Source organism: Amblyraja radiata, chromosome 19, assembly GCF_010909765.2.
Source record: "Amblyraja radiata isolate CabotCenter1 chromosome 19, sAmbRad1.1.pri, whole genome shotgun sequence".
Taxonomy (NCBI): domain Eukaryota; kingdom Metazoa; phylum Chordata; class Chondrichthyes; order Rajiformes; family Rajidae; genus Amblyraja; species Amblyraja radiata.
The window spans coordinates 43971961-43996040 of NC_045974.1; the positions used below are offsets into that span (position 1 = coordinate 43971961).

Sequence of the window (24080 nt, forward strand, 5' to 3'; positions counted from 1 at the left end):
CCTCATGGTTGGCTGATCCAGAAGATTGAGATGCACGTGATTCACGATGACTTCCTTGTATGGGTTTAGAACTGGCTTATTCATAGCAGAGGTTTCAGGAAGGTAGATATTCTGGCTGGCGATCTGTGATCAGTGGAGTTCCGCAGGGATCTGCTGGGACCTCTGTTGTTTGTGATATATATAAATGACCTAGATGGATTGATGAGTAAGTTTGCTCCAAAAATGGAGGAGTTGCAGACAGTGAGTAAAATATAACGGGATATAAACAGCTGTAAAAATTGGCAGAAAATGGAGATTAACGTGAGCAAGTGTGAGGTGTTGCACTTTGGGAGGTTGAATGTAAGGAGAGTAATGGCAAAGCCCTTAACAGCATTAGATAGAGACAAAATGTTGGAGTAACTCAGCGGGACAGGCAGCATCTCTGGAGAAAAGGAATAGGTGATGTTTCGGGTCGAGACCCTTCTTCAACATGCAGCCTCATTGATCATAGCACACCATGAAGCTTACTAAACCTGGAACTGTAAAATCTCCCTTTACTTACTTCATTTCATTTTAAAACAAAACAGCAATGGTAATAGACCTTCCCTGCATTTGAAAATAACCATTATTTAATATGCCAGAAGAACAACGTTGGCTAGGAATGAGTATCAACAGCAGTAATAGATGATGCTTCGTGTTGTTAAATGACATTGCCTGTCCTTTATCTAGATGGTGTTACCTATTTAGTTTAAAGTAAGATGACTGTGAAAATAGCAGATAGAGAGAGGGGGAGAGGAGGGGGGGGAGGAGAGGAGGGGGGGGGGAGAGGAGGGGGGGGGAGAGAGGGAGGGGGGGGAGAGAGGAGGGGGGGAGAGAGGACGGGGGGGGAGAGAGAGGGAGGGGGGAGGAGAGAGCGGAGGGGGGGGATGAGAGGAGGGGGGTGGGAGAGGAGGGGGGGGTGGGAGAGCGAGGGGGGGGGAGAGGAGGGGGGAGAGGAGGGGGGGAGAGAGGGGTGAGATAGGAGGGGGGATAGGAGGGGGGAGAGGTGGGGGGGAGAGGAGGGGGGAGGGAGAGGAGGGGGGGGGAGAGAGGAGGGGGGCGAGAGTGAGGGGGGGAGGAGGAGATGGGAGGAGAGGAGGGGGGAGAGGAGGTGGGGGGGAGAGAGGAGGGGACGAGGCGGGGGGGGGGAGAGGAGGGGTGAGAGGTGGTGGGGGAAGAGGAGGGGGGGAGAGAGGAGGGGGGGCGAGAGGAGGGGGGAGATGAGGAGGGGGAGATGAGGGGGAGAGAGGAGGGGAGAGAGGAGGGGGGAGAGAGGAGGGGGGGAGAGGAGTGGGGGAGAGGATGGGGGGATAGGAGGGGGTGGGAGAGATGGGGGGGACGAGGGGTGGGAGGGGGGGGAGAGGGGGGGGGAGAGGGGGGGAGAGGGAGGGGAGGAGGGAGGGGAGGGAGGGGGAGAGGAAGGGGGGGGGGGGAGAAGGGGAGGGGAGGAGAGAGGGGGGGGGGGGGGGGAAGGGGGAGAGGGGGGGGGAGAGGGGGAGAGATAGATAGATATAGAGTTAGATTGAGAGAGAGGAAATACATATTGAAAACTTAAAAAGGCAAACGCTTCAATTTTATTTAGGAAATGCTGTGTTGCTGTTGGAGAAGTGAATGAGGCTTTAATTAAATAGCTCACAACATTTCTGAATCTATGCTATATGCTAAATCTATCTATACCTTTTACACTAAAACAGGTGGTATCGTACACACAGAAGATTGTTTTTGAGAATTACAGCAAGATGTTGTTCAGCTGGGCAAATAGACAATAGACAATAGGTGCAGGAGGAGGCCATTTGGCCCTTCGAGCCAGCACTGCCATTCAATGTGATCATGGCTGATCATCCCCAATCAGTACCCCGTTCCTGCCTTCTCCCCATATCCCCTGACTCTGCTATCTTTAAGAGCCCTATAGATGAATGGCATCATGGAGTTTAATTCAGATAAGTGTGAAATGGTACATTTTGGAAAGCAAGTACATTCGCAGTGAACGGTAGCACCCTGGTGAGTGCCATAGAACAGAGGGATCTAGAAAAGCAAGTATATAATTCCCTGAAAGTGGTCGGACAGAGAGATAGGGAGATGAAGAAGACTTTTGGCATGCTGGCTAATTTCCGTCAGGGGCTGAGTATAGAAGTTGGGACATTATGTTATAGATGTACAAGGTGCTACTGAGGTGTCATTTGAACTATTAGAACAGTACAGCACAGGAATGGACCCTTCGGCCCACAATGTCTATGCTGAACATGATGCCTAGTTCAATTGATCTCATCTGCCTGTACATGATCCATATCCCCCTGTGCCCATCCAAACGCCTCATAACTGCCGCCATTGTATCTGCCTCCACCAGCCCTAACAATGCGTTCCAGGCCCCCACCACTGTCTGTGTTAAAAACTTGCCCCGCACATCTCCATTAAACTTTCCCCCTTTCACCATATACTAGCTATGCCCTCTAGTGTTGTGCATTTCCACCCTGGGAAAAAAGCTTCTTGTATATACTTCTATCAAGTCACACTTCACCCTCTGACATTTCAGAGAAAACAATCCAAGTCTATCCATCCTTTGCCTGAAACCCTCTAATCCAGCAGCATTCTGGTAAACCTTCTCTGCACCCGCTCCAAAGTCTCCACGTCTTTCCTGTAATGGGACAACCAGAATTGCACACAATACTCCAGATGCGGCCTAACCAAAGTCCGATAGAGCTGCATCATATCTTCCTGATCCTTATATTCACTGCCCCTAGTGATGAAGGCATTGCCTTCTTTACCAATACTAGTGTTGCCACCTTTAGTGAGCTATGAACTTGGTTTCCAAGATCCATCTGCACATCAATGCTGTTAAGGGTCTTGCCAATAACTGTATACTCTCACCTCACATTCAACCTCCCAAAGTGCAACATCTCACACTTGCCCGGAGTAAACTCCATCTGCCATTTCTTTGCCCATTTCTGCAGCTTATCTATATCTTGTTGTAACTTCTGACAGCATTCTGAGAGTATTGTGTTCGGATTTGGTCGCATTGCTACAGGAAAGATGCCATTCTGTTGAAAAGAGTGGATCTGAATGCCCATTGAATGTTGCTTACAGAATCGGCCTGGTGATCCAGCATGTTATTCCCTTATCATGTATCTGTACACTGTAACTGGATCAATTGTAATCAGGGATTGTCTTTCTGCTGACTGGTTTGCACACAATAAAAACTTTTCACTTTTCGATACGTGACAATAAACCAAAATAAACTAAACCAACAGATCAGGCAATCTAATGGGCTATTTTCCCGTGAGATTCTAAGATCCAGGAGGTGAAACACCACAAACTGTTGTTCTTCCAGTGAAATGCTGTGTGTCTATTTTTTTCGCATAAGAGATGTTGCCAACCTTCTCGTGGTCTCTCCCGTTAATCCAGTTAATCTTCTCTTGTGGAATACTTCATAGAGACAGATGCCGATAACACGAAAACAAACCAAGGATAGGACAAAGACTGAGTGTCGCCGCCCTGAGCCAAGCTTCGCTCTCTTTTCAGAGTGGGCGGCAGTTGCCGTCAAAGGCAAGGATGCTGGGATACTACAGCTGAATGTTGGAGGTCTCACCAGTGCTAAGATATCCACCATTGAGCAGCTAGCATACGCCAACAAAGCGACTGCCATACTCCTGCAGGAGACACGGCGAAACAGTGGAGATACTCACAATTCCTGAATTCACACTAGCTACTTTCACACCAAGTAGTAAATACTAGGCCAAGTGCAGACCCGTTGGGTCTGTTCCCCCAACGTGCGGTTGTGGGGGGGGAGGCGGCATGCAGCGTCACACACACTAACTAACCCCCCCCCCCCCCCACGCTCACGCTAATTACCCCCCTTGATATATTAATATTATTAATTTGCTGCTTTTACCCCATACACACCCTATCTACTGACGCATAGCCCCCAACTTGCAGTCACATCTAGAGAGGGGGGGGGGGGGGCCGGGTTAGAGAGTGAGGGCAGAGAGAGAAGGGGCAGAGACAGAGAGGGAGACAGAGACACAGAGAGAGGGGCAAGAGGGAGAGGGGGGTGGAGAGGAGGAGAAGAGGGAGGGTGGGTGAGGGGGGAAAGGTGGGGGAGGAGGGGAGGAGAGAGAGAGCGTGAGTGTGAGGGGAAGAGAGAGGGGGTGCTGAGAGGGGGGTGAGGGGGAGAGGTGGGGAGCAGGGAGGGGGAGGTAGGGGGGAGGGTAGAGGGTAAGAGGTGTGGAGGGGAGGGGGTTTAGGGGAGGGAGGGAGGGTGGGGGAGGGGTTGGAGGGGAGGAGGGGACAGAGAGAGAGGGGGAGGGGGGAGGAGCGATGGGGAGTGGAGGGGGGGAGTGGAGGGGGGGAGGAGAGGGGGAGGAGAGGGGGGGGAAGGGGGGGAAAGAGGGGGAAAGAGGGGGAAAGAGGGGGAAAGAGGGGGAAAGAGGGGGAAAGAGGGGGAGAGAGGGGGAGAGAGGGGGAGAGAGAGGGTGTGCTGAGAGGGGAGGGGGGGAGGCGGGGAGCAGGGAGGGTGGAGGGAAGGGTGTAGGGGTGTGTGGAGGGGAGGTGGTTTATGGGAGGAATGGTGGGGGAGGGATGGAGGGGAGGTGGGGATAAAAAGAGGGGAGAGAGAGGGGGGAGGGTGGAGAGGAGAGGGGGAAGAGGAGAGGAGAGGGGGAGAGAGGAGAGAGGGCAGAGGAGAGGGGGGGAGAGGAGAGGGGGGGGAGAGGAGAGGGGGGGAGAGGAGAGGGGGGAGAGGAGAGGAGAGGGGGGAGAGGAGAGGGGGGAGAGGAGAGGGGGGAGAGGAGAGGGGGGGAGAGGAGAGGAGAGGAGGGGAGGGGGGAGGGGGGGGAGAGAGGAGAGAGGGCGAGAGGAGAGGGGGGCGAGAGGAGAGGGGGGCGAGAGGAGAGGGGGGAGAGGAGAGGGGGGGCAGAGGAGAGGGGGGGCCAGAGGAGAGGGGGGAGAGGAGAGGGAGGGAGAGGAGAGGGGGGGAGGAGAGGGGGGGGGAGAGGAGAGGGGGGAGGAGAGGGAGAGGAGAGCGGGGGGAGAGGAGAGGGGGGGAGGAGAGGGGGGGAGGAGAGGGAGAGGAGAGGGAGAGGAGAGGGGGGGAGGAGGAGAGGGGGGTAGAGGAGAGGGGGGGGGGGAGAGGAGAGGGGGGGCAGGAAAGGGGGGGAGAACTTAAAAAACATTTTAGAACCAAAAAAGACACATTCTGCAAGCATTGTAGAACCAAAAGAGACACTTTTTGCAAACATTTTAGAACCAATAAACAATTTTTGCAAGCGTTTTAGAACCACTAAGGACACTTACATTTGAATAGACATGTGTTCAGTGTTATTCACAGCTCAGAGAAACGTGACCCTCTGCCTTCCTCCATCTTGAAGAGACTGATTGGGCACACCACTTCCTGGTTTTATAGTCCCTACCCCCTGCCGCCAGCAGGGGCAGCAGAGAGAATGGGGAATTTTGTAAAATTATTAATATCTCTGTCATTTTTCATCGACGGGAAAAATCCTCAGCACACATACGGCGGAGGGGGGCTCTGAGCGGAGGCGCTCTCTCGGAAATCGCAGCACAGATGGCCAAAACCGGTCAAGAACAGACTTTTAGTAATATAGATGGTCTGGCCACTTTCATCAGAGATGATTGGGCTATAGAAGGACAGTCTGCAGAAGACTCAGATCTGGACTGGCTTGCAGTGAAGGTCCAGGACGTCACCATCATCAATATGTACATGCCTCCCCCAGTGCGTCTGGCTACAACATCCATACCAGTGTTCACCCCTCCCTGCGTATACACAGGTTATGCCATCTGCCACCACACCGAATGTGGCTACTCAAGATGTAATAGTGATGGAAATGGCCTCATAGATTGGGCATCTGCCAATGACCTCACGCTTCTGTATGATCCAAACAGCTTCCACTCAACCCCCTGGAACACTGGTACAAACCCACTCCTAGCCTTTGCCACTAACACAAAGAACCATCAGCCACCAACGCGCCGGGTTCTGGAGAAGTTCCTACGGTCACAACACTGACCATCACTCATCACCACATCACCACTGCTTGCACCAACATCGAGCAACCCTGTGCGGTTGTGGAACTTCCGCAAGGCCGACTGGGACAAGTTCCAACAACATACCAATGCATCTGCCTCGGGTCTTCCTCCCCCAGACAGTACCAACCTGGACTCTTCCTACCAAGCCTACGGCAATATGCTTATCAGTGCGGGCACGAAAACCACCCCCCGTGGCTACCAGAGAGATCACATTCCATGTTGGGATGACGTGTGTCAACAGGTATATGAAGATCATACTGCTGCTGGCACCAAGGAGGATTCTGAAGCCACTGTCACTACATTGTTCACACGCTTGGATGAGAAACGACAAGAACACTTGATTGAGACGGTTGAATCGATCGACTTCACCCACTTGAGCCGTAAAGCATGGCAACATAGACAACCACCTGACCGGCAGAGCTACATCCAAACCCAGCAAATGCCCAGTAACCGCCAACGCAATCGCATCTCCACTAGTCAAGAATGGTCGATTCACAAACTCTGACCGTGATTTCTCATGCGAAGTGAGCAAGGAGGTGGCTGAGTCATGGAAAACTGACAGAGTGGATACGGACCTAACAATGGCTTTCACCCCCGAGGAAATGGCCACAACACTCAAGATGTTGAAAGCAGGAAAGGCCCCCGGATCTGACAGCATATACCCGGAGTTTCTACTGCATTCTGGAGACGCTGCTACCAACTGGATCCGACAGTACCTGTCGACCTCCATGGAGAAGTGCAAAACACCAAAGATCTGGCATCGTGCAACAGTCATCGCTCTCCCGAAGCCGAACAAGCCAAAGGATGATCCTAAAAGCTACCGGCCCATTTCGCTCCTCTGTATCCCATACAAACACCTTGAGAGGTTGATCCACGGGCGTATCAACCCCATCATAGACCCTCAACTACCCCACAAGCAAGCTGGTTCCTGCCAAGGTCCATCTACTGCGGACCAGGTAACCCTCCTCACCCAAGACATCAAGGACTGCTTTGAGGCAAATGATAAGGCAGGAGCTGTTCCTATAGATCTGACAGCTGCCTGTGACACCGTGTGGTACCAGGGACTAACTGCAAAGCTACTTCGGCTGTTGCCAGACAGGTGCATGGTACACTACACCATGGAGCTGATATCAAACCGCAGCTTTGTGCTTAAGACCAGTGATGGACAGCAGAGTAGGCTACGTAGACTGAAGAATGGCGTCCCACAGGGATCCATCTTGGCTCCGCTGCTTTTAAACGTGTACATCCATGACCTCCCAGAGACCATCACAGGAAAATATAGGTATGCTGATGAGACACAAAGAGTGGAAGATAATCGAAAGCTCCTTGAGTCAAGAGGACTCTGGCAGTATACCATCTAACCAACAAGGAAGCTAAACGAGAGCTAGCTGTCTTCGTTAACAACAGGCGCTTCGACTTCCAACAAACACACACTTACCTCGGCGTAAAACTGGACAGGTCGCTTAAATTTCATCAACATCTGGCTGGCCTCCGTGACAAGATCATGGCACATAGCGGCCTCATCCGACGCCTGGCAAGAACAAGTTGGTGAGCCAGCCCATTAACTCTTTGCACCTCTGCCTTAGCTCTTGTCTATGCCCCAGCTGAGTACTGGAAACTTTTATATCTCCTCCCTGTACGGGGGACCCGATCTTTTCCCTGTCAGGTCTCCGTTGTCGTTGGGGCCTAGCACCGTGGAGCGGCCTCCAACCGGAACGACCTGGGGGCTCCAGTCGCGGAGTCTGCGGACTCCCCATAGTGGAACTGGCCGGCTTCGGAGCATGGAGAGCTGTGGTCACGCGCGAATTCGACCCGACTTCGGAGCTTCGGAGGCTCCAGCCACAGGCCCGGTGGACGGTGACATCAAGAGCTCGCGGGTCCCTGGTGGGAGACCGCTTTTCGGAGCTCCCGCAACGGCAATTTCTCCCGCCGGAATTGCGGGGTTGAAAATGACCCGGAGCGGGGCCTTACATCTCCCATCGCGGCTTTAACGGCCGCGGGACTTGCCATCGCCTGCCGGGGGCTTTAACATCGGGAGAAGAATGGAAAACAGGGGAGAGACAATAACTTTGCCGTCCATCACAGTGAGGAGGAGATTCACTGTGATGGATGTCTGTGTAAATTGTGTGTCTTGGTTCTTTTTTCTCGTTGTATTACTGCAGAAACCAAATTTCGTTTCAACTTCATTTGAGGTTCAAATGACAATAAACGGTATTGTATTGGATTGTATTGTATTGGTAGACACGAGCCTGAACAGCACCTTGCGAACCAGCACTGGGTGCCTTCAACTTACTCCAGTCGAGCAGCTCCCTATACTTGCAGGTATTCCGCCTGCAGGGATCCGAAGGCAAGCAGCAACTCTGGCACTTTCTCGTGGTGCCATAGACCCAGATCACCTCCTCCATCAGTCTATCAGCAGAGAGCAGTGGCCACCCCGACTGAAGTCCCGTCACCCCTTTGCTCCACATGGAAAACAACTCCTAGCATCCATCCAGCCAACTGAGACAAAAGCACACTGGATAGCCACCAGGTGGTCACAGGAGTGGAAGGCAACCTCATCTCCATTACACAGTTAGCTCTTCACCAAATAAAGGCTGTCCAGGGTCTGACCTCCCCAGAGGAGCATGGGTGAAGTTTAACAGACTTGGTACTGGGGTTGTGCGTTTCAATGCCAGCATGTGGAGATGGGGGCTCCGCCAGAGTCCAGCCTGTGAATGCGGAGCAGAACAGACAGCCAACCATGTCATCTCTGGGTGCCCGCTCTACCACCCACCAAATGGAGCTCAGGGCCTGGCAGACATTGACGTAGAGGCAACAACCTGACTGCTCAACACCCGGCTTGAGAGCTAACTATTCCTTTGGTTTATGTTTCATTCGGAAGAAGACATAAGTAGCAGGCATTTACATGAAATACTAAACAGAGTTACATCCACAAAAGATAATCATAGAAGAGGCTTTCAGTGAGAAAAGTCTCACTGTAAATTTCAGCTGTAATTTTGCTTTGTAAACTGGACTGCTCAGCATGGAACTGCTTTCTGCACATGGTGTAAATGTGGTTACATTGTGTTCATGTTGAATAGAATAATTCAAACACTATCTATTGAATCACTGTCACCATCAATACTAACTTTAAACAGATCTGTTTTGCATTAGAATCAGTATCATACCCGTTCTTTTATATGTTTTCATTATATTAAGGGTGTGGATTGTGCTGTACGCCAGCTATTTCCACACCTGGGTAAGTTTCAAATCTAATTTTGGATCTTATTAATGTTAGCAGAGAGCTGCTATTCCTCCTGGATTTATGTTAATAAATGAAACGTGACCAATTCTCGTACGGTTGTGTATTTTACTACGTACTTTTTTTTGAAAAAAGTCCAATACAGAGTGATCCACATCACAGCCTAGAAATCCTAGCACCTGTTGAATCCCAAACTATGGGAGGATCACTCCAACAGAAGCATTCTACTTTGCCTTTTTCTTAATCTCTCCTTCCCAGATGCTCACAGATCCTGCTGGATCCAGTGACATTTATACCAGCCTATGAATACATTTTGTACCAGCATATGAATACATTTTGAATCAGCCGATGAATACATTTTGAATCAGCATGCTAACCATGCCTGTTTATTTAGTCAATTCTGGCTTCCTGATATGCATTGAAACTCCTCCCTCGACTTTGTCCAGGGACCCTGACAGTCCTTTCAGGTTTGGCAGAGGTTCACTTGCACCCCCTCCAACCTCATCTACTGCACCGGCACGATGCCGCCATACATATAATAATAATAAACAACAAAACACACGAGGCTGAGGCGTTGCTCCGGTGGCTGAGGCGGTGCTCCGGTGGCTGAGGCGGCGTTCCGGCGGCGGCGACCTGAATCCGGGGCTCGGCAGCGGGCCAGTGGACGACATCGTCGGGAGCTCGCAGGTCACAGGTTGGTGCCTGTTTTTCTGGAGCTCCCGCGGCAACAGCTGTACTGGAGGGCGGCAGCTTCGGCAGCTTCGACCACCCCGGGCCGCGGAGCTCGGTTGAGCCGCGGGACTGACTTACCATCGCCTGGTGGGGTAACAACATCGGAGGCCTGGATCGCCTCAGCGCAGAGGGAGAATAAGGAGGGGAAGAGACAGTGACTTTAAGACTTTTGCCTCCATCACAATGAGGAGGTGCCTGGTGAACTCACTGTGGTGGATGTTAATTTGTGTTTATTGTGTGTTTTGTTGTTTATTATTATTATATGTATGACTGCAGGCAACGAAATTTCGTTCAGATCGAAAAGTCTGAATGACAAATAAAAGAATCTAATCTAATCTAATCTAATCTAATCCGTTGTTCAAGATGTGCACGCTTATACATCGGCCAAACATAGACTGGGCGGGCGATCATTTCGCTCAACAGCTTTGCTCAGTCCGCCTGGACCTACCTGATCTCCCAGTTGCCAAACACTTTCCTCTCCCCCTCCCATTCCCACTCTGACTTTTCTGTCCTGGGCCTCCTCCATTGTCTGAGTGAGGCCAAACACAAATTGGAGGAACAACACATCATATTTCGCTTGGGCAGCTTGCAACCCAGCGGTATGATTATTGATTTTTCCAACTTGCATTCCTTCTCTCTCCATCCCTCTCCCACCCAAGTCGTATTAGCTTCAAAGTTGTCTTGTTGAATCTCATTGTCTGTAACTCCTTTTCACCTAGACTGCAGCTAACAATGGCTCCTGTCGCCTTTATCATCATTACTTTTTTGCATATCTTTGCATTTGCTCCATATTTCTCGATATCACCGTCTATATCTCTCGTTGCCCTTTCCCTAAACTGAAGAAGGATCTCGACCCGAAACGTGACCTATTCCTTCTCTCCAGAGATGCTGCCTGATCCGCTGAGTTACTCCAGCTTTTTTTGTCTATCTCAGATTAGAAGTATATATACTGTGGTTAAAACATGGATCTTAATGTCTGAGCAGTGTTGGGATGAAAGGAAATTAGCAGAAATTAAATGCTGCTTTGGGGATATGAGCAACCTGGTCAAGGCACCTAGTCAACAGAAACATTGACACATGCAGTACACCCCAGCAACTAGAACACCAAGTCCAATGACATCATAGCCCTGTACTTCCCACTCACACATTAAATAATCTCCTGCTGCAGAAATATACAGTGGGATTAAAGTAACTCCTGTGCATATCCAAATTCATTTAAAATAATACAATAATGGCTTTTATTTTGATATGCTCTTATTTTTCCTCTCTGGAACAATACAAAGGCCAGGAATTTGCTGGATATCGCAACTCACAAATACACTCAATTGTCATAGTCACACAGCACGGAAAAAGCCCCTTTGGCCCATGCTGACCAAACTGTCTCATCTACACTAGTCCTACCTGTCCACATTTTCCCCATATCAAGAGTCAAGAGTGTTTTATTGTCATGTGTCCCAGATAGAACAATTAAATTCTTACTTGCTGCAGCACAACAGAATATGTAAGCAATATAATAAACGAGAAGCAAAAAAAGTTCAGTGTGTACATATACACATACTAACAAATACACACACATATATATATATATATATACACACACACACATACACACATACATACACACATACATACACACATACAAACAATAATAGTGCAATAATAACAATAATAGTCTATGTAGTTCAGAGCTATTTAAGGTTGCAGTGTTTAATAGCCTGATGGCTGTAGGGTAGAAACTGTTCCTGAACTTGGACGTTACCGTTTTCAGGCTCCCCATACCTTCTTCCCGATGGCAGGGGTGAAATGAGTGTGTGGCCTGGATGGTGTGGGGTCTCTGATGATGCTGGCTGCCTTTTTGAGGCAGTGACTCCAGTAAATCCCTTCGATGGTGGGGAGGTCAGAGCCGGTGATGGACCCCATTTCATTAAACCCATTTCCCTTTAAACCTTGTTATCCATGTACCTGGGGATCATGACAGAAACCTCCTCGCGGCGATCCCCGGAAACAAGGACACGGTGCACTTTGTGACACGTTGGGCGACCAGTTCTGTCAGCATGTTGAACCACGACAGAAGCCAACAGCGAGCTACACGTCATCTGACACAGGAGCGAATGATCCATGTACCTATGTTGATGTTATAGTACCTGCCTCCTCGACCTCCTCTGTCACCCACCCTCTATGTGAAAATGTTGCCCTTCAGGTTGCCCTTTAGGTTCTTACCTGTCCTATCTTTCCTCTCTTACCTTAAACCTATATCCTCTGGTCCTTGATTCCCCTACTCTTGGTAAAAGGCTATGCATTCACCCGATCTATTCACCTCATGATCCTATACACCTCTATAAGATCACCCCTCAGCCTCCTGCGTTTCTAGGAATAAAGTTCTGGTCTGCCCACTTTTCATATACATCAGTCATACATTATTAAAATTTTCCATTATCAATTACTTCTGCTTCTAGTGTTTTTATTTTTTATAGAAAGAGGGAAAAAGAGAGGGTGGAAAGTTACAAATAAAAAAGAAAGAAAAAAAAACACAACAGAAAAACAAGGGAGATGGAATGGGTTACCTGTAATACATCAATGGAGATAGGTTCGTAGGTTATAAAGTATAGCTTTTCATCTGGTCCTGAGTTCAAGTTTCAGCTGGGTCCTCGTGCTGTGCCAATCTATCCATTCAGATAGTTAATGAATGGAGCCCAAATTTTATGGAAAAGATCTTGTTTGTCCATTAAGACAAGTCTAATTCTTTCTAAGTATAGGGTCTCCGACATTTCCGCATTCCACATTTTAATTGTGGGGTTGTAGGGCCTTTCCAAAATTTTAATATTAATTTTTTCCCGGTTATTATACTGTAGTTGAGGAAATTTCTTTGGTTTGTTGTGAGTGTTAAGCTTTGTTCTGATATTCCAAGTATTATTAATTTTGTGTCTGGGTCCAGTTTTGTATTAATAACTTCTGAAGTTATTTCAAAAATATCAGTCCAGAAATGTTTAAGTTTTATACAGTTTGCAAACGTATGTGTTAAATTAGCCTCTAGATGTAGACATTTATCACAAATAGGAGAGATTTGTGGGAAGATTCTATTTAGTTTTATTTTAGAGTAGTGTAGTCTATGTAAGACCTTGAATTGTATTAAAGTATGTCTGGCATTTAATGAACATTGATGTATTTGTTGTAAACTTTCGTCCCACATATCTTTCGTGATAGGATGACCTATTTCATTTTCCCATTTGTATCTATATGGTTCGGTCGGTGGTACCTCGTTGTTTAGTAGGGTGTTATAAATATAAGCTATTAGTTTTTCAGTATTAGGATGCTTGTTCAAACATTCATCAAGAATTTCTGATTCCCTATTCCTATAGACTTGTGTATTAGATTTAACATAATCTCTAATTTGTAGATATCTGAAGAAATTATTTGAGTGCAGTCCATAATTCTGTTGTAACTCTTGAAATGAAAGAAAAGTACCTTTCCCATAAAGATGTCCTATATTTTTGATTCCATAATTTTTCCATTGTGTGAAACCTTTGTCCATAAAGGATGATTTGAATAAAGGATTATTTACAATGGGAAGGCAGAGTGGTATATTATTCAATTTTAAATCTTTTTTTATTTGTTTCCAAATTCGTATTCCACTATGTATTATGGGGTTTTCTTTATAGGTTTTTTTGTGCAGTTTTGTGGGGGCAAATATGATCGGTCCAATTTCAAAAGGTAGACAGTCTTCCTTTTCCATCATTAGCCAATCTGGTTGTTGATCCATTTCTTCCAGCCAAAAATTCATGTTTTTAATATGGACTGCCCAAAAATAAAATAAGAAATTTGGCAAAGCCAAACCTCCATTTATCTTTGACTTACATAAATGTTTTTTACTTATTCTATGATTCTTATAATCCCAGACAAAACTTGTAACAATGGAATCGACTGTTTTGAAAAAAGTTTTTGGGATATATATCGGAATTAATTGAAGTAGGTACAGCATTTGCTGTAAAAAAATCATTTTTATAGCATTAATTCTCCCAAGCCTAGAAATGGGGAGTGATGCCACTTTCAAGGAACTATGTACCTGTACTCCTAGATCCATCTGCTCTACAACACCACCCCATGGGCGTGCTATTCACTGTGAAGGTCCTGCCCTGGTTTGACGTCCCAAAATGCAACATCTTGCACTTCTCTGCAATTTTACGATCTGCTCTGTTTGCATGATCAGTTCACAAGGGGTTTGTGATGTGGATAAAGCCTCACATCAAGTCCAAAACTGCAACAGTATCAACAAAGGCATTCCCAGTAGGACTCACAAATGAGCACATACGCTAACAAATGACACATGGCTAGAACGCCAAGCCTAGGTAGCAATCATTACCCATGATATCCCCACAGCTGCATTTATATATTGCAGTCACAAAGCTTCAGTGATCTTGAGGTGTGGCTATTGCTGGCTTTCCATGTTAATGGTGCAAACACAACAGAACATTAGCATCAGCTCATGCTGCCAGAAGAACTTCTCACTTTTATCAAATGTCTCTCTTTAACTATGTAGACAGTTGAAAAAATAAAAATGATGAATAACTTTTTAAGTAATATTCATTTAAAACAGTATTAACTTATGTAAATTATTTATATACTCAAATGATTTGTTCTTTAACTAAAAGTAAGTTTTCAATTATTTGATGTGCTTTTTTCAATATTCTTTTTCAATGTAGGGCGCACGGTGTCAGATATCATAAGTATCTCAGCTGTGGCTCCACTCAGTACAAAACATGTACTGAATCCATTAACATGAGAACCATTTATCTTGTTTCAATTTGTTCATCCAAACTCTAGTTTCACCTTCCTGACTCCTTGGAAAAATTACCTCTCGGGCTTTGCCTTTGGTCTTGTGCTCTATCACAATGCAAACATAAATCAAAAATCATCTTAAAATATAGAAAGCGTAAGATCTTCTTTGGACTATCAAGAGAAGTAAAAAAATTCATTCCAGAGTAAACATATTGAGAGCATAATGCATTCATGTTGGAGAGCTTCTTATTGACATAATAACACTTTACCTAAATGATCCCAGGCTCACATGCTCCTGTAGATAGACACAAAACGCTGGAGTAACTCAGCGGGTCAGGCAGCATCTCTGGAGAGAAAGGATAGGTGACGTGTTGGGTTGAGACCTTTCTTCAGACCAAGAGTCAGGGGAAAGGGAAACGAAGTGAGAGATGTAGACAGTGAGATATAGAAAAAATGATTGGAAGATATGCAAAAAAGTAATGATGATGAAGGAAACAGGCCATTGTTAGCTGTTTGTTTGTTCGGTGAGAACGAGTACAGTCAATGAGACTCAACAAGACGATTTTGAAGGGGGATAAATATAGGGCCCCTGTGCCCTATATCACCCCACTGCCCCGAGTAATAAACCTCTCTAATGCCTACATTCTAAAACATCAAATGCAAACAATACTTTTAAGTATACAGAAATGCATATTTGTTCATATTCAACTTTTAACAAGTATATATCCTTGACAAGTATGAAAAGTAGATTTTTGGACAGAAATATGCTGTTGCTCTCCTAAATGAAATTTTTTTTAAATAAGAAGTGCTGGTAGTTTTCTTGGAAATAAAATGTTTTGACAGAAACTTATTCTGCTTGAAGTAATTGAAAATGAACATTTCAGTAAAATAAAAATATACTGGAGCTGCTTAAGCAATGACAACAAAAATTCCAAGTTTAGTTTTTCCATATATGGGTATACAGCAGATGCAGGGTGACCATTCAATACAGCCAGCTTGCATTAGCTTTTGCCTTCCTTTACAAAGTCTTCTCAATTATCAGCATCTTCTCTATTTTTACCCTATGTGATTATCAACCCTCTTCTTGAATAGATCTGAACAAGTGTTGATATTCAGTGAACATTATAAGGCTAACAATGGAGCTCATTGCGATATACGGGATTCTGAGTGGGATGGACAGGTTTTACCCCGACAGGCTCTTTTACTGAGCCGGAAACTCAAAAACCAGGGAACATGGTTGTTGCCATTTTTCAATCTGTGGTATTTTCTGGAGCAAGGGTCAGCAGATGCTTTCTCACTGGAAACATTCAAGATTGATAATGATAGATTTTTAGACGCCAACAGAATCAGAATATATGGAGAATTGAGGAGTGGATGAGGTGCAAGATCACTAAGAATCATGATGAAAATTAGGGTTGGGTTTGGAATCAAGCATGTTTAATATAATATTTGTTATATTTTTACTTTCTTCAATCTCTGTCTCAATTATAAATTCCTGAACACTACTTAAACTTAAATATTTTCTCATTTCTTGAGCACTATCCTAAATTTTGAAATTCACTTTGTACAATATAATTATTTCTTTTTGGCTTTCGATCTGATGAGTAATACACTATAGACAAGAAAATATTTTTAGTGCCATGAAACATATGTCACCAATGGACATATTTGGTTTTTATTTACTTTCACTGAACTAGTTCAGCAATGAAAACCAAACTTACTGCCAAATACAGTCTTAGCTTTTAATGGTCTTTTAAAAACAATTTATCACCTTCACGTATCTAAGACTAAACTTCAGTGAGATGTGACAGACCGTAGAAAAACAAACATCACCAAGATTGACAATATGAATTACCAACACATTCAGTTCCCATGTAGTCACTAACTAGTTTCTTGCAAACACATTCAGTTAACTGAAATAGTCTTGTCAAAGTAATTCACACCAAAAATAATAACATTTTACATGAATGCTTTGGCCTAGAAAAATCGTGGATGGGTGGATGGATGCTTCGAGTGCTGCACTTCCATTCAATTTCAATCTGAGCAACATTTGGAATTATAAGAAAATATTAGTAGTCCATGATCAGGCCCAAAATTTGGTTATTTGTGACTGAGTACAGAAAAGAATGGTTTGTTTGACTCGTTAGGCACTAACAACCATATAGAAATCTACACAAACATAGATTTTATCCAGAAAATAGACACACAAAGCTGGAGTAACTCAACGGGTCAGACAGCATCTCTGGAGAGAAGAAGTGGGTGACGTTTCGGGTTGAGACCCTTCTTCAGACCCCGAAACGACATCTATTCCTTTTCTCCAGAGATGCTGTGTGACCCGCTGAGTTACTCCAGCTTTCTGTGCCTATCTTCAGTTTCAACCGGCATCTGCAGTTCCTCACTATAGATTTTATCCGATGTATTCAATCTCCAAAATCATAGCTGTATCCTCCAAATTAAGCTCTTTTAACTTTCTACTTGAATCCTAATGCAACTAACCAATACTCTGGACTAACAATATACTTAGAACTCACTTAACTCAGCCATGACCAGTCACACGATTAGATGACAACTACTGGTGTGGAGGGAATGACTTATTGTGAGCAGATTTTTGCACCATTATATTCTCCAAGCTGCTTCTTAGATGTCAGTTGCCATCAAGCAATTTAGGTATGACTACAGCTCCCTCAGGTATAGGTGTGCGATTTCCACCAGGGGCCTGGTAAAGTCTAAATAATTGTCTCATGCATATCAGCATGTGCCATGCACCTGCAACATTACATAGGCCTCTCCCTGATGGCTGCTAAATATACTCCTCTCTGAAAGGTAGAAAATAATCTTCATATTCACACATACATCAGAGATTTTAATTAATGTTTATTTTTCCTTTGGAAATCTACGTGAAATATTAAAGTTAAAATTTGTCACGTTACACAAGGCAATGCATAATAGTTTGAACCATCATTCCCTTATCTATAACACAAGACTGCTCTGATGGAATATGGTATCTCATGAAATTATTCTTTATTTTTAACAAGGTGTAGGACTGGGATGAACGGTACATTTTGATTTGGTTGGTTTGGGGAAAGAATGTATCAGGCTCGTTTATAATTACGTATTGTCTTTCTGCTGACTGGATAGCACACAGTTTTTCACTGTACCTTGGTACTTGTGACAATAAACTAAATTGAACTGAACAAAACAGAGCCCAGAATTTGTTGGGAATGTCATCTGAGATACCTGTTCACAGAATTCACAACATGTTGGACTGTCTTGGTATCCAGAACTCCATCGCTACATATATTGGGGAATATGTCTGCAAAGCCTATGCCAGATTATACCAGACCCAGGCTTCTCATGCTAACTCAATTGAATGGACATTTTATGGCACCCACCTACTTTGGCTTTGAACAGTGGTGAATGTAGATAATCTGTACTCACCAATAGGTAAGTGGCATTTAATGATGTCTTACCACAGTGTCATTGACTCAGTTGGGCCAAATCCAACATTAATAACAAATTCCACAAACTCCTAACATTTGCTACTAGATGGGTAGCTGGTTTAAATGAAAGAGTTTGAAGAAAATGTATTCCAGTTGAGAAGGGGAAGCACCTCTGCACGCTGGGCTGGTTGTGGGGGATGCTGAGAGCAGAGGTTGTTTGCAGTTTATGTGGTGCAGTTGGAACTGATAGTGACTGGTTAAACTAGCTGTCATCCATCTCGGTACAAGTGTGTTGGGCCAACAAACAGGAAAGAAGGCAGGCAGAGAGTATTTGAAATGGGGTCAAGATCCATACGCTTTCCCATGTCAGCTATTTAATGAGAAATCTTACGTATGCCTTACTGCTGCTGCTCTAATTCATTCTTTCTTCTTTAGTTTTGATGTAATACATTTACTAAAAACACAATTTTTCCCAGGGTGATAATATCATAGGCCAGAAAGCAGGACTTTAAACTGACAGGGGCAATGTTTAAAGGAGATTTGCAGGACGTTTTTCTTTTCACACAGAGGGTAATGGGTGCCTGGAATGTGCTGCCATGGGTGGTGGAGGAGGCAGGCTTCATAGCAGTGTTGAAGAAGTTGTTGGATATGCAGGGAAAGGAGGTCAGTTTATTTCAGCATCATGTTCGGCACAGACGGTGTGGGCCGAAGGGCCTGTTCCTATGGTGTGCTGATCTATGTTCTAAAAGTAAGCTTTACCATAGAAAAGTGGTGCAGGAGGAGGCCATTCGGCCCTTCGACCCAGCACCACCATTCATTGTGATCATGGCCGATCGTCCCCAATCAATAACCCGTGCCTGCCTTCTCCCCATAATCCCTCGACTCCACTAGCCCACAGAGCTCTATCCAACTCTCTCTTAAATCCATCCAGTGACCTGGCCTCCACGGCCCTCTGTGGCAGGGAATTCCACAAATTCACAACTCTCTGGGTGAAAACTTTTTTTCTCACCTCAGTCTTAAATGGCTTCCCCTTTATTCTAAGACTGTGGCTCCTGGTTCTGGACTCGCCCAACATTGGGAACATTTTTCCTGCATCTAGCTTGCCCAGTCCATTTATAATTTTATATGTTTCTATAAGATAACCCCTCATCCTTCTAAACTCCAGTGAATACAAGCCCAGTCTTTTCAATCCTTTTACCTCTTTAGGATTGTGGAAACAAAGTTGATGGAGATCCTGGCTGCATGATATTTCAGCTGAACAATATGAAGACAATGTTCAGTCTTTAACCAGGTGCTCATGTAAGGCTGACATCAAGAACAGTGTCATTTATCCCATAACAATAACATGCAAACTAGCTGTGGGCAACAATTAAGCCATGTCTGGAGAATCGAGCACTGGAGACTATTAAATGACGTGGAATAGCCCACATATATCAACGCCATTCTCTGAATGTATTGATTGCAAGAGAAAAGGACTTATTTGCAGTTTGACAAACTGGCCTATAAGATTCTATCAACTGATTTACGTGAGGTCACTGGACTGCTGATGTTGACAACGAGTATGCTGTAAGTCATGATAAAAACCGCACTGCTACTTTGTCCTGCCAGCTTCAATGCTTCTCTTATCTCATGTAGATCCAGTGTAATTGCAATATGAAGCGGTGAATTTCTATAACTAGAGAGAGCCCACTATCTTATGGAGTCTAGATAGATGGGCTACATTATGGTCAATCTTCCTTGATAGAATTATTACTTAGATCTTGACAGCACTAAAGATGCACGTCATTTATCTACTCACTGTCTAACCTTTTTCACATTACCTCCAGTGATTCAAATGCAGCTTGGCTCCATTTAAAATCAGAAAGGGAACAATTTCACTTTTGATGACTTCCATCAGGAAATTAAAAAAGATGCAAAATAGAAAGTCACCAATGATAATTTCCAATCTGAATTTGATGCAGATGGTGTGCAAAGCTAACAAATTATCATTAATATGAATAACAAGTCCTAGTCAAAGCTGAAGCAAATATTAGGTCTATAGGGTTGTGGGGAAGAGGCAGGAGAGTGGAGTTGGAGCAAAGATCAGATTTACCTTGACCTTATTGAAAGGCCAAGCAGGCTCAACAGGTTTTGTAGTAAATTCCCTTTCCAAATTTATATGTTCTTATAATAATCTTAAACTCAGCTCCTCAAGTTAAGTCCGGTATCAGGTATACATTTCATCAGCTCAGCTGATACAATGCAAAACTGATTGTGGCTACACAATTGACTAAGGTGACAAACTGGCGTTATAAAGACCCAGGGCTCACATTTTACTTGGAAGCTTTAGTTATTGCTTGATAATTTGAACCCTCATAACCAATCAAGATTGGGTGGATGGACTAAAAAATGGTGAAATATGACTCTGGTCCACGTCTGCTCACAATGTGCCCATTCCATCTTTTCCGAGGCTTACTACTAACATTCTGAGGTATCCACTTGAGAGAGGGCTCGGTACTCAAAAACAAATTGATAGTCAAATATAACAGTACGTACTGTGCCTGTTCCACCTAGTATCAACTACTGAACCAAACAAGTAGGAGCTCAGCAGGCAAGTATTAAATTATTCTGCAGGATGGGGTGAAGTATTTTTCCAGGCCTAATGTAAATAGAGTTTACATCTTGGGCTGCATACCTTCAAGAGAGTAAGGCACCCCTTTCTAATTAAGGTAATGATTATATTATACCAGAGGTATGCCATTGTCAATATGGCCTCTTCAGATAGTATCAATCACACAGAGGGATTAAATAGGAATTCTTCAGATATTTTTCTTCCTAATTGGCTGTGAGCTTTAGCTGTATTTTGTTTTCTCTTGGTCACCTGTGGCTGGTGCAGAGGACAGAAGGTCTTTCTTTCAATAGGAATCTCTAGAATCTACAAAGGCAGATTTAACTTCAGATCATTTATGCCTGACATTTCTGCGCATCTTTGTGTTTATATTTCACTGACAGAAGATCTTTCACAAAAAAGCCAGTTTATTTGCACCAACAGGAAAGAAAATGTTAATTAACACATAATATACTTTGGGCAAAATATATTTCAACAACAATTAGTTGAAAATTGACATTATTTCCCTGGTTTACCAATTTGTTTGCCTATATATGGGAATTGGAGCAGGGCCTGTTATGAGTCTGATATTGGGGAGACTCATAACCAAATTAAAGTTTGAAAGAGCTTTGGTTGAATCTTTGGTTGAATAGGAAAGGGAATATAACACATAGCAAAGCCAGGACAATGAGCAGCAGAGAGGTCAGGACTTTGAATAAAAGTCAGGTAATAGGTGGAGATGCCATGTGAAGGGCAATAAAAAGTAGACACTTTTTCTTTCATTCCTTTTAACCCAGCTGTCTAAACTGATAACCAGGATCCTTTATATTATTTTCTCAAGGTCGTCATCAGTGTTCATAAGTTCACACAAATATTTTGTTTCCAAGTGATGCTAGACTGTTCTGTAAATATTTTACAACAACTAATTCAGGTAACATGCATGTGCAAGCTCATCAAAACAGACTGTGTTTGATGTTATAGCTGTGCAGCTTCCCATCATCCTCCAAGGCTACATAAATGTGCTGACAAAGTGGCAATTTGAAACGCTTAAAAGATGAAACAAGTAAAGGTTTCATTGTTTTCCTTGAAACAGAGATATTCTCATTACTTACTGGTAGTTTTCTTTCAGGCACTTTATTTTCCAGTGACACAAATGTGTTTTCCCTCAATAGTATAAATCTTTCCTACGAATAAAAGATCTCCTCTTTTACTATTCTGTGGTTATATCCAAACATGTATGATTTTTTACTTGAACTAAACTTTTCAATTTGTCTGTAACGATTATAAATAGACAAAATAGTTTTAATTTGGACAGTGTGATTTTAATAATATTTGTACACTGGACAGTTATTTTTTTCTGTGAAACCAGTTAGTTTCTCAACTTGTAATCTACCTAGTTATTGCTTCACCTTTCTATTCAGAAGATAGACATAATGTTTTAGTCCTTTTCTTCCTTTTGTGCTGTGGTGGAATTCTGCTCATTTGGTCAAATCAACTGGCCTTGCTATATTCAGTAGAAATATTGGGGGTTTTTTGCAGAGTAACTAGCGGAAAATCAATTAGTTAGCCTCAAGTACATTTCCTCATCTTATGTTCTGTGCATGTGTCTTGATCACTTCTTATACAGAAGAGCATCATAGCAAAATTGAAACATAGCTTGCCACTCAGTGCATTTAAGATTGCATCCATTTTATTATCTCTCCTTTAAGCAAATCATTTTAAACCCATACACCTTTTAGAAGCACATTGATCCATATTAGAAATTTTTTGAATTGAGTTTTGAAATAAATTACCATGTCAAAAATATAGCCTGTATAACACAGGATTTCATATAACCAATATCGGTGATACCTTATCATGAAATAAATTTATAGACAGATAATTTTCTTTTTATTTCACTTTCTTGGAATGTAGCAGAAACAATTTGAACAACCATTTCATTTCCATCAGTCAAGATATAAATACCCTAGGATGAAGTGTTCCTATTAGTTTGTAGATTGAATTGAGATTTTTATAACAATAATTGATTATCACCAGAGAAACTCTAAAAAACTAATAGCTAAAATTTTCAAAATGTTCCACTCTATCTACACTATCTAATTTATTATATATGTAATTTACAAATACATTTTAAATTATAGTGAATTAAGACCTGAACAATTTACCAAAATATATTACCTGTTTGAAAAGATCACTATATAATCATTATGAATAAGTGGTAGTACATTGGGCAAACTTGACACATGCCAATATCTATCCAATCAAAATTACACTGTAATGATGGGACTCATGGAGACATCTACTTTCCAATTCTTCATTACATTTCCAAAGCGCTCAATGAAGCTTAATTACATACGTTCCAAATAAACAAAACTTCTACAACTGTATTTTCTTTATCTTTTTGATGGAAAGGAGAAAAGTGTTTGCCATTCTATATAATAATCAAGCACCATATCATTTGAATTAACTCTTTAAAAATCCACACAGTAAAAGTATCTGGAATCCAGAATATTACAAGCAAAACTATTTTATCTAACATGCTTTATGCCACATAACATACAATTTTGTTTGTATTTTCTTTTAGGTTGGAAGAATTTAATTAGTAAAACAAATATGCAGTGTCACAGCATTGTGCATTGCTTAAAACTTAAATATTTCAGATCCTGCAATTCTCTTCTTTTGAATGATAACTTTATTAACTTTATCACTACGATTTAAACAAATAACTATTTTAACTCTCATAGAATATTTCGTGTCCAGTTTTAACTTTACTCACTTGGATGGAGATTGGGCAGTTAAAAACCAATAGCGTGATTATTTGCTTGGTACTGCTTTCTGCAATTTTCAATTTCAGTCTGCATTGTTCTGCAGCTGAATAAAGAATCCACCGTGAGCAGGGGAGGCTTGGGTAGACAACCATATGAATTTATAACCCTTTGTATTTAGTGTGTAAACAGGGCCTTGACTGTATTTTAATTAGGGGCTTGAGCAGGGAGATTGCAATCTTTCCGATCAATATGAAAGAGATCAGAAGACCTATGCATTTTTTTTTAATGGAACCAAAATTGCAGATATATTCCTTCAGGCCCATGAGGACAGTCAAGCTCTAAACCCCCCAAATTGCTCTCTATTCCCCCTGCAAACTCACCTGAAGCTCTATCTTAGTCACTCTTAGTAAGTCCTGCACTTTGTAAGGGGAATCTGCACTTCTTACTGGCACTTTCTGGCTGTTTCCAGTCCAGAGGTGTAG

The 24080-nt window shown here is 43.6% G+C and overlaps 1 protein-coding gene across 5 annotated transcripts in view; it reads right to left on the reverse strand.

Annotated features, from left to right (window-relative positions):
- The window catches only part of foxp2 (forkhead box P2), a 374605-nt gene that overhangs the window by 281452 nt on the left and 69073 nt on the right, over positions 1-24080 (reverse strand). The window lies entirely within an intron of this gene.